At 42.4% G+C, this 12,160-nt stretch overlaps 1 protein-coding gene across 1 annotated transcript in view; it reads left to right on the forward strand.

Annotated features, from left to right (window-relative positions):
• The first annotated feature begins 9,809 nt into the window (after window positions 1-9,809).
• Window positions 9,810-12,160, forward strand: part of TPPP (tubulin polymerization promoting protein) — a 48,641-nt gene continuing 46,290 nt past the window's right edge. Inside the window, exon 1 of the mRNA XM_005149849.3 lies at window positions 9,810-9,890. The gene's annotated coding sequence lies outside the window, so the exon portion shown is untranslated. The remainder of the gene's footprint in view (window positions 9,891-12,160) is intronic.

A 12,160-nucleotide genomic window follows, 5' to 3' on the forward strand; every position in this document is an offset into this window, starting at 1 on the left:
CCATGTTACACATTCTATAGGTTTTTGCCTTTGGAAGACTGCATTAATCAGTACTTTGTTGTCTTGGGAAATGGAAAAGAAGGGGAAGTTTCCAGATAGTAGAGTAATATGTTTTGTTCATGCTAGAAGGCAATGCCCAGTGATGAGGCATCTGTTTCTACATGTTCAGAAGTCTTGCTAAAGCTTGAAACACAACACTGGAAGACATTCATGTGCTACAGGGGCTTAACTGGCCTCCCTCCGGTGGCTTGGAATCCTGATGTGTTAATTGACAGCATATGGAGATTTATCAGTTCTCCCTCCCCTTTTTTCATTGGCACCCTTGTGCTGTGGGACAGGAGAGTTTAACTGCCTTGAATATAGAGATGAAAGTAGTAGAAAGTCAATGCAACCTGGGCAGAATTGAAGCTTCCAGAGATCACTTACAGTTTTTCTGCAGTGTGATGGGTTATGTATGTATGGACTTCTCTTTTGATTCAGGGGTCAGAAACAAACTCCTAAGAGCATGAAGGAACACAAAAGTTTAGATTAGTAAATTGCTGCCAGCACAGTCCTATAAACTTTGGTGCTGAGGTTGGGTCGTGATAAAGGCAGGGGCATTCATTCACTTAGGGGAAGAGAAAGGGAATGCTACAAGAAAACAAGTGTTCTCACTGAGAGGTAGGTCCTAAAACCAGCTTTTGGAAACTATTTTAAATGGGAAATTTTAAACAAAGCTCTTTTGCTCTTCACCCCTTCTTGTGTCACTGTACCTACTTAATAGATGCTAGCAGAAAAACAGTAACTTAAATTCGACTGTTCAGATATTCTTGGCTATACATGGTTCCCTCCACTGAGTATGACTGTCAAGGTTTTGGTAGCAGTAGGGCTGCAGGGGTGGCCCGTTCAGGAGGAGATCAGGCATGGCCAAAATAACAGACAGAGAGGAGACCCAGGAGGAGGTATGACTCAGAAAGTCCTGTGACTGTTGGAGGAGCCCACACTGGTGCATCTGACTAAGAAACAAGCAGCAGAAAAAGAAAATTAAAATGATAATGTACTGACCCCAGCCTCCTGCTCCAACTGTCCTAACCAGTGGGACGGAGGCTGGAGACCAAATAGGTGTCTGGAAGGAAGCTGAGGTATTCTTGGTGTTTGTCTTATTTATGGACAGAATGAGCTCTGGGAGAAGCCTAATATAAACACCTGAAGACAAGGATATTTTGAGCAGCTTCACCAAAGTTTGACAGAGGGTATGTCTGTGCCTTTTACTGTGAAAAGATCATTCTTCACCTCCATTGAATAGCAAAAAGGATTCCTGTATTAGCTCTTATTATTGACCAGAAAATGCTTAGATTTTACTCTAGTTGACAGTTTTCTTCATATTTTGTAATTGTTTGGCTTTTGTTTGTAATAGATGAAGGCCTAAATTAAGAGCAGGATTCAGGTATTCAAATAAGCACAGGTGGCCAAATATGACATTAGACCTAAATCAACAACACAGAATATGAGAACCTTTATTGTATTTGGCCATTTGTTTTTTGTCATTTTGAACATATGCTCCTTAAGCAGTACAGAACACATTCAGTTTTGCTTTCTTTTATTTTGCTTTCTTTTAAACTGACCTTTTATGGCTTTATTTAGTAACAGTACATGAGAAAGTAAAGCAATTGTAAATCAAATGCTAATTCCTTTTATGTTAGTAGTAAAACTCTCAGTGGAGCTAGAACTTCACATGTTGATTCTAGGCTGGATTACAGTAAATCCATATGTGGTACCAGCATATATTCACACTGATGGGATGAGGCCTGACAAAGCTCTGTTTGTTTTAACACTACTAGAAAATAAAGTATCACAGCTACAGACTTTTGGATAGGCTTCTCGTAGTGTCTCTATCCAAGAAAAAGATGACATGTGGTACCTGCTTGGATAACAATCAGTTTTAACACAAACCTACATATCACTTTGTTTCCTAATCAATGAATGCTTGTTAACAGTAGTCTGTTATAAATTGTCATAGTAAAAGAATTCTTACTTTTACACAAAATAATGTGGAATTTAGTGCCAGGCACAGTGGTTAACATTGAGCTGAACAAAGGAGTGAGTTTAAGAAATGCTTCATATGTTTTCACATCTGCTGACACAAAATAACTTCAGCTAAACTGAACAAAAGAGTACCCAGCTTCTCAAATTGCTGTGAGTACCTGAAGGGCTGCTTCTGTTCTGTGGGTAGACTTGGTAAGCTTTTTATTTTTTATTTTGACTTCCCCACGGCTCCCTGAAACTTTTGAGAATGTAGGTCACCACAGGCAAAACACTGTTGAAAAAGTCTTGCACTAACAAAAAATTTTGGTGTAGCCATTCCCACACAAATGACATCAGATTTGTTTACTGTCTCAACTGCAATGCTGAATCTGTGGTATTAGACTCCACTGATTCCTACCATCTCTGCAGTTATGAGGTTCACTTCGTGGCCATTTCTGCTCCTGCCAAAAAGAAAAGTGTGATTTATATCTCCTCCTAAGAGTATTTTAGATCTCTGAATAATTGATGAGCTAACAAAGATAGAGTGGAGTTAGGACTATATATGATAAAATGAATAAACTACCAAAAAGGGACAACAAAATGTTTTTCAACAATCAAATGAGGGAAAAAGAAATCAGAAAATTAGTAAAGCTGCAGCAACTATTTTAGTCTTTGTCTATTGTATGAAATCATAGAGAACATAGGTATTTAGAAGTGTTTCAGTGCAGTGGGCTTTTGAGTATGCCATATTTAACTATAAAGTCGGTGACTTTAACTACAAGGTCACTTCACATAGGGCTAAGATATTCAGTGAATGAAGGACGTGCCTTAAAAAGGTTTTTGGTTTGTTTTTTTTTTTTTTAAAAAAAAAGAACTGCCTCTTTTCATAACTTTCACATCACTGGGTTTTTTCCTTTTCAGTAATGGCTTTGTGCTACAATATATCTACGCCTCTCAGATATCCTTTACTGCAAAATGGATTATCCTCAAATTACACCAGCAAAACACATGCAGAGGGAGACTATGCATATTGCTAGCTACTCAATGGAAAGCCTGTACAAAACACTACTGATAATCTACTACAGTACTGGAAACACTACCACACTTTCCTGAATCTTGATCCAAATTACTGGATCTACTGCAGAATTGTATCCTGTTCTAAAGCATTGTCCTACTTTTTGTTCTTTTTCAGTTTTTCATAGGGGATTGGGAAGAGAATATAATATGGATTAGAATAGCATTCCACTTGAAAGAAAGAGCATGTGATAATGGACTTTCAAAATGGGCCTGTGTGCAACCAAGGAGAGTGAGATAAGCTGGTTTTAACTTTATAGCTTCTCAATATGTGCTGTGATTCAGGCTCAAGTTTTCATTAACTTTTTTTTTTTTTTGGATGGGAGCTCTGGCAAATAAAAATAAATAACGAATTTAGTCATGGTCAGGAATTTGCACTGTACTGTTAATGAGATGAAATTATTTCATTGATACATGTGCACATCTCCTGATCTCTGGCTTCCATATTTGCATTATTTTATTATTAATTTATATTTCAGTAAAATTGATGTGCGGCATCAATTCCATAAAAATAATGAGATTAGTTTTTATTCAAAGTTACAGAACATCACATTGCAAAATACAGAACATCCTAAGTGAAACTTCCTGTGCATGAGAATGGCCCTTTATGCTTGTTTATCTAATGAAATTCTGCCACATTGTTTAGACAATTAAATATTGTTTGCAATTTTATACATGAAAAATGTACTGCTAGTGGGGATCTGGCAGGTAGCTAGTTTTGGCCTCCTGTGTCTGAGAGTATACACATAGCTCTACATAAATCAACTGTGTGTAACATTGTATAACATACTGGCAATATGAATGTTGCATGTAAATATACAAATGATAATATATTTATGACTATAACTTGGAAAATTGTGCTTGGCTTTCACCAGATAAAAGACTGGAGGAGACTTGATTGATTTTTACTTTCTATTCCAAGAAGTGGTTAAAAAAAGCAACAACAACAGAAAAAGCTCTATTTTTCTAAATGGAGTGACTAGCTGACATTTAAAAATTATTCCATCATTTTGACAGAAGTTTCAACTAAATTAATACTCTTTGATTCACACAAATATTCTGATTAAAACTTATGATGTATGAAAATCACAAGCAAACTAAAGTTGGCTTTTATAATAAGAATGCAATCTTGGTGGAAGATTTTCCTACCAAGGCCAGATGACTTAAAAAAATCTTTTATTTACTGTTTAATAGTTCTGGCTCAAAATACAATATAATTGCTGATTCACTGAACACCCATTGTTCATGTAATCTATCATTAAGTCAGTCTGGCAACTGATGCTGGCCACAAAGTTTTCCAGCTCTGGTGGAACTGCCCTCATGTATTAGCAAAGGAGATGCCTAAGCAGCAAAGAATTCCCTATCTTGTAGAGAACTAGAGAAGAAAAAAAAATTAAGTAACAAAAACTTTGAATGGAATTATAATGAAGATAAACATTATAGAAATAGCAGGGATGGGCAGTAAGTGTGGGAACTTGAAAAGGAGCCTTATCAATTGAAGGAAGCAGATCTGCATCCCTCCCAGAAGACTTTGTCTTGAAATGAAAGACAAACTGGCATGTTAGTTGATGGGGAGAATGAAATAGGGAAATCTGTACAGTTTCATTTTGAATGGATCTATGTACTTCTCGTAGTGTTAATTAAAATCAGTAACACTCTGGAATTCAGCAGGAAATCTGTTTGTGCTTTTCTTATTGTCAGGCTCTGAGAGGGGAAACCAGGGCCAGTTTTTCTATTCTGTTGCCATCAGCCCAGAGGCAAGAAAGACCATCCTTAGGCTTGTAGGAATTTTGCATTCTGAAAGTCCCTGCAGGACTCAGGTTATGGACAATGCCTACACTCTGCTCCAGTCCTGGATTTTAAGGAAACATATTTCTGCTGCAGTGGCTTGGGAATGTCTAAAAAGAGTGTTTCAGAGAGGATGACATTTGATCAACCATATTTTCAAATGTTTCTTTAGAAGACCAAAAAAGCATTTAAAATGCTAGGGCACACTGACAATCATCAGGTTCAGGTCACATGCAAACTTACACAGTGGCCTGTGCCTAGAAGAAAAGACAGTATCCTTCAGTCACAGTTACAGCCTACAAACACAGCTGTACAACCCTCCTGGGGAAATGCAGCTAATCTTAGGATAAGATATTGAGATATTAAAGGTCATGGTCAAGGGTCTTTTCTTCCTGTGAGTGAATGAACTTCCAGAGGAGATCGAGCTAATCAAGGGCTGGACTGCTTGCTCCCTGCTCCTCCCTGTTCTGTAGCAGAGCATTATTATCTTATCAATGTAAAACTGAGCAGATTATTTTCTGGACTGAGAAAATAAAATAATTCATTGTGCAGGGATAAAAGGAGGCTTCTGGGAGCTCTAGGGAATTCATTGTAAGAGTGTAATTGTACTACGTAAAGTAAGTGTATTGAGCGCTGCAGAAATCCACCACATAGATGCACGTTGCTATTCATATTATTTCATTTCTCAAACAAATGTCCCAGGCACACATAGCACTCCATGATAGCATTCTTGAGTTAAAAATGAAAATGAATGCAGACAAAGAACTGCCCAATCTCCTGCCTCAAAATATAGAAGGAATTAATTTGCACACAGGATTACAATGAATCCAAAGTTTTATTACTTTATTAATGTAGTGTGATGATAAGATGGGTTGATACTGGCTAGCTGCCAGGTGCCCTCCAAGCCACTCTATCACTCCCTTTCTTCAACAGGAGGTAAGACAAAAGGCTCAAGGATCACTCACAACTAGGGCAAAATAGACTAAACTCGGGAAAAAAATTTATTACCAGTGAAACAAAGTAGGGTAGTAAGAAATAAGAACAAACCTAAAAAACCCTTCCCTCCACATCTTTCTTTTTCCTGGACTCAACTTACTTCTGACTTCTCTGCCTCCTCCCCCAGTACAGTGCGGGTGGATGGGGAATGGGGTTCAGGTCAATTCATAATTCTTTATCTCTGCTGCTCATTTTTCCTCACATTCTTCCCCTGCTCCAGTGTGGGCTCCTTCCTATAGGAGACAGTCCTTCAAAAACTTCATTAATATGGGTCCTTGCCATGGGCTGCAGTTCTTCACTAACTGTGCCAGCATGGGTCTCTTCCATGGGGCGCAGTCCTTTAGGAACAGACTGCTCTAGCATGTATTCCCTGGGTCACAGGTCCTGTCAGAAAACCTACTCCAGCCTGGGCTCTTCTCCACAGGGTCGTACGTCGTGCCAGGAGCCTGCTCCAGTGCAGGGTCACAGCCTCCTTCAAAGACCATCTGCCTGCTCCAGAGTGGGGTCCTCCACAGGCTACAGGGTTGATATCTGCTCCACCATGGACCTCCATGTGCTGCAGGAGGATGACATGCATCACCATGGTCTTCACAGGCTGCAGGAAAATCTCTGCTTTGGCACATGAAGCAGCTCCTCCCTCTCTTTTTTCATAGACATGGGTATCTGCAGAGTTGTCTGCCTCACATCTTCTCACTCTACTCTTCTGGCTGTTGCTGTTCTACACCATTTTCCCCCTTTCTTAAATACACTGCCACAGCGTGCTACCATTGGATTCAGCTTTGGCCAGTGTTGGGTCTGTCCTGGAGCCAGCTGGAACTGACTCTGTCTCATATGAGGGCAGCTTCTGGAATCTTCTCACAGAAGCCTCTGTAGACCCTCTGCTACAAAACCTTGCCACATAAACTCAATACAGACAACCCTAAAATGGGGGCTTGTGATTTTATACTACAGTTTTAGTAAAATCAGTTTGGGAGGTGTAAAAGACAAGAATCTTGAAAAACAAACAGCTGAAGAATGAAATAAAGAACCTAACATTTTCTTTCTTATCCACACCCTGGCCCCTGGAGGGTGAGCTACCTGGCAGACTGTGAAACCAAGGATGGAATGAAGGCCAGCAATGATTAGATTGGCAGAACATGCTTGCCCTAAGGTATCCTGGATTTCTTTTTGTGACTTATTTGTGTTTACTAAAACTGGATGCTGGAATACTGTCAACAGTATTCAGGACTAGGAACTAAATTAATAAATTTAGTTAATTAAATTGCTAAATTAAACCTCTAAATCCTTCTCTATTTGAGGACAGGGGGTCTTAAAAGTGTGACCAGAAATTAAGAGTTGCTATGTGGAAAAAAAGTCATCTCTGCACACTAAATGTAGCACAGAGTAACAATGGCAAGCAGTGGAACCTCTATCCCTATGGGGAACTCAGAGAAACAGATTCTATGCCCTAGTGGCCCTCAGGACTCTTACAAAAGAGAACTGAGGGCCATTGTCAGTTTCTTTTGGTTTGAGGGTTTTTTTTTTTTATTAAGGAAGACAAATTGTGAAATTTGTCTGAATCCCATCATAAAATCAGATTTGGAAAATTCCCATTCTGCATGGTTTTTTTGCTTACATTGATGGTCTGGATTGTGGCAGAAAATTCTATTAGGGAAACAGAAAATTCTATTCTGAACTGTGTGGGGTGGTGGAAGGAATTGACAATAATATAGGACTAACTCCATAATAAATACTAGGAGAATAGTCTCCACTGGGTTATTTACCATACCTTGGTTTATGTTAATCCATATTGCATTCATTTTTGCCTTCAAAACTATGCTCCAGTTTAAAGCTACCTGCCTTAACCTGGTTTTCAGCTGTATGGTAGGGATTCTTCTTAAAAATTAAGCCAGTTCAGGCTTCATGAAAGGTAGGCTTCTTGTGTGTGCCTGCTGAATGAAAAAACTTGGAAACAAAATGAAAGAAGATTTTGGGTTGTGCTCTCAAGAGAGATCACAAGTGCATCTACCATACTCTACCACAAAACCTTCAGCAGTAGTGCAGCCAAATTCAGCCCTAACGCGAAGGGGCCTTAAAGCATTTATGACATTCTAGGTCATTTCAATAATTGCCTTAAGACAGAATCATCAAATCATAGGTTAGGGTTGGAAAAGACCTTAAGATCATCAAATTCCAGCCCCCCCACCACCACGGGCAGGGACACCTCATACTAAACCATGTCACCCAAGGCTCTGTCCAAACTGGCCTTGAACACTGCCAGAGATGGAGCATTCACAACTTCCTTGGGCAACTCATTCCAGTGCCTCACCACCCTTACAGTAAAGAACTTCCTGCTTATTTCCAATCTAAATTTCCCCTGTTTCAGTTTTAACACATTGTCCTATCACTACAGTCCCTAATGAAGAGTCCCTCCCCAGCATCCCTATCGGCCCCCTTCAGATACTGGAAGGCTGCTATGAGGTCTCCATGCAGCCTTCTCTTCTCCAGGATGAACAGCCCCAACTTTCTCAGCCTGTCTTCATATGGGAGGTGCTCCAGTCCCCTGGTCATCCTCGTGGCCCTTCCCTGGACTTGTTCCAACAGTTCCATGTCCTTTTTATGTTGAGGACACCAGAACTGCACACAATACTCCAAGTGAGGTCTCACAAGAGCAGAGTAGAGGGGCAGGATCACCTCCTTTGACCTGCTGGTCACGCTCCTTTTGATGCAGCCCAGAATACAGTTGGCTTTCTGGGCTGTGAATGCACACTGAAGCCGGCTCGTGTTCAGTTTCTCATCAACCAACACCCCCAGCTCCTTCTCCACAAGGGTGCTCTGAATCTCTTCTCTGCCCAACCTGTAGCTGTGCCTGGGTTTGCTTCAACCCAGATGTAGGATCTTTCACTTTTCATGGTTAAACTTTGTAAGATTGGCATCAGCCTACCTCACAAGATACTGAAATAAGAGTTTATAAAGTAGGTTTATAATAGTTTATGAACTATTGTTGTGCATCTTAAGGCAAGGATAGGTATATGACTATTTAAAACATTTAGCCATGTATCTATCTTGCATTTGAAAAATTGAGACTCCATTGCACATTAACTGGATCATTTTGCTGTTCTTCCTCATCTCTGCAGGTAAATTGTTTTAACTTGATTCCAGCACAGCAGCTGTCATGTTATGGTTCACCAAGTTCTGCCGGGTCACTGGAGATTGGTTATAAATTCATGAATAGGAATGCAAAACAGTTTGTCACATTTTTGCTGACTCCTGAAGTGTCTCTGTACTCTCAGATTTTGAATAGCATTGCTGCGGATTAGGTTAGTGTCTGCATCTCCTCGCTGTGCCAACCCTAGGCTTGCTTCTAGGCAATTGGCAAGCTGAGGGAACACGAGGCTTTATGGAACGCCTACTGCACTGCACGGCCCAGTCTTTTACATGATTTTTATTTACTTTACATCAACAACCACAGCCGAGCAGCAATCTGGCCCAAACCTACCACAGCCTGGGTAGGACTGTCGCGCCACTTGGTCTCTGCTCTCCCGGGAAGGGGCAACAGGATGCTCGACATGGCAGAAGCTGCTGGACCTGGCGCCGCCGGGGTGGGGTAGCCGCTGCCCAGCCCCTCGTCGCCTCCAGCGCCTGGCGATGGGAAATATGAGTGAACCAGCGTCTGCCGGGTTCCCCTGCACCTGCCCTTGCCCACTTGCTGCCGAGCATCGGGCAGCAAGCAGGGAGGAGAGGGCAGCGGCGCCGCCAGCCGTAACCAACCATTTAAGGCAGCAAAGGCAGCAGCTACCCCTGCGCTAATTCATTACCTCAGGTTCTGCGGGGGGCGGGAGCGACCGCCCGCAGACAGCCCGCCCTGCCTATGGAGGCGAGCGGCGGAAGGGCGGGCAGGCGGTGCCGGGCTCTCGCCAATGCCTGGGCAGCGGGGGCGGTGCCTGCCGGAGCCACCGCGCCGGCTTCACACGGGCTGCCGATAGCGGCGGAGCCTGGGCGAGTGTAAGGTTGGGCTGGCGGGACCTGCCACCCCTCGAGAGCCGGTGGTAAGCGGGCACCTCCTGCGGGGCGGGCAAGGCAAGACTCTCTCTTTGGGGTGTGTGTGGGGTGTATGTGCTTCTCTTGCTCTCTCCCTCCAGCACCCTGGTTGATTGATTTCTGTTAGGTTAGTGAAGACACAAGAGGAGGGTGCGGGCACGTTGGCGGAGCTGCCCCGGGCTGGCGGCCCCTGGTGTCGCGCCGCGACTGGCTGCTCCCTACCATTCACCGCCTGCACAGCTCCGAGGGGCGCAGGGAGCCCTGCCCTGCTGCGCGCTGCAGTTATGTAACATCCGCGGGGGGCTGCGGGCACGGCGGCGGCGGCAGCAGCAGCTTCCCCGCACCAGCATTAACCCTCTCGCTGCCTCCCCTCATTCTTCTGCATCCCTCCTGCGGGAGATCGAGGGAAGGAATCGGTGGGGAGAAGGGCAGTCCTGTTCCTGCCCATCGGAACGGGCCTCGGCAGGCGCATCTCTCCGTCATCGGGGACGGAATGCGCGGCCGCCACCTCTGCGGGGCGAGAGGAGGCTGTTTGACAGGAACTGTTTGATCCGAGCGTGGATGGGTGATGCTGGTCGTTGGCAAGCCCGGTCTGTGCCTGCGGGCGGCTCCCGGAGGAGCTGCGGGAAAGATCCACCTTGCGCGCACACGTTCTGCTGTTAGCTGTTGTTGAGAAATGACAAAGCCTCAACCGCTGCAGCTGCTGCTTGTCGTGCAGAGCAGGCGGTCCCCTTTTGCGGAGATTAATGGGTAAAGACGATTTGTCTTTCATTTTTTTTTACTTTTTAATGCCCAAATGTTAGCTGAAGGGGCTTTGTCTCTGCCAGCCGCTCCTATATGGCGTTCTCCAAGAAAGCCAGCATCAGATGAGGGAGACTGTTGATGGACTGCAGTGTAACACCCTCACGTAGAAAGCCGAGTCCAGTACTCCAGGGTGAAAAACAGGATGAGACAGAATCCTGTGAATTAATCTGCGACCCCGGCTAGCTAGTCTGAAAGCAAATCCACACGCATACACAAATAAGCAGTGGTTGCACGTATTTCTTCAGTTCTGTGGAAAAGTACCTGGGTAAAATCCTTCCACGGGTAAGGTGTTGAACACACATGTAAAGCGTGTGTCTTAAACATCAGTAGCTTTGAATCTTGCAATAGATGCTGATGAGCAATTTCCCTATTCGCGTTTTGCATGGTCCACAGGAGAAATTCTTACAGATTTTATAGAGAATTGCATAACTGCTTATGTTTATTTAAAAAGAAAAGGAGGGGCAAAACCAACCCCCAGCCTGAAATGAAACACGTGATAGGAGACTGTTTTCACTGCCTGGGACTTCATGCTGCTTTGTCAACCAGTATCATTAAATAGCATGCTTTAGGAGGTTGGCAAGCATTAGCGTGATAATGAAACATAAAATTTATTATTTTATTCCTCTAGTGGTGTGAAAACTTAGGGGGAAATGGAGAAATACCATACACTTTCATAGTCTCAAGCTTAAAATACCACCCCTGTTTACTGAGTGTATACAGTTATTTTTAAGATACTAATGGCCATTTTCCTGATCCTTTAGTGATAAGGCACTTCTTTTTCAAATTATGGTTTTTACAGGCCTACCTCCAACTCAATCTCACCCCTCCCAAATCTAAAATAAAATGTTGTTCTGTATGCTTTTGTACATCTCTGGGTCACAGCCATATTCCTTTAAATAGTCTATCATCTGTAACTGCTGAAGTGTATGCCCAGTATTAAATCATAGTACAGTGTAATGCTTAGACAGCATGCCATGCAAGGATCAAATTGCAGATAAAGTTCACATAGGAATCTCCTGCAGTGCTTGCACTTGACCCTCATAAATGTAAGAAAATATGTTTATAAATGGAAATATACATCCAGCAGGTAGTTCTTTCTGTGCCAGATTTAAGCTGTGGATTGACTGTGGTGCAGAATAATGTATTTAATTTTTATAATAGATACACTCAGCTGTATAATAGAGGTTAATTTACTTTTTGTACCTTGAGCTTAATTTGGGGGAAAAAAAAAGAAAGCTTTAAAGGAAAAAAAGGCTCTTTACAGGAGGGAGGGGTAGGTAATTATGTCAGTTTATGTTAAGATTAGTGAAATTAGTGTATTCTGATTGTAGATAGAGACAATTAATTACACTTCATATATCTCAGCATGCTTTAGAGAATAAACCAAACAATGTTTAAACTTGATACCTTGCTCCAGATTATAAAATAAAATGTAAATTAAAATAGTATCAGGTATTTTTCTTGCTTTGCATAC

This window comes from Melopsittacus undulatus, chromosome 1, assembly GCF_012275295.1.
Source record: "Melopsittacus undulatus isolate bMelUnd1 chromosome 1, bMelUnd1.mat.Z, whole genome shotgun sequence".
NCBI lineage: Eukaryota > Metazoa > Chordata > Aves > Psittaciformes > Psittaculidae > Melopsittacus > Melopsittacus undulatus.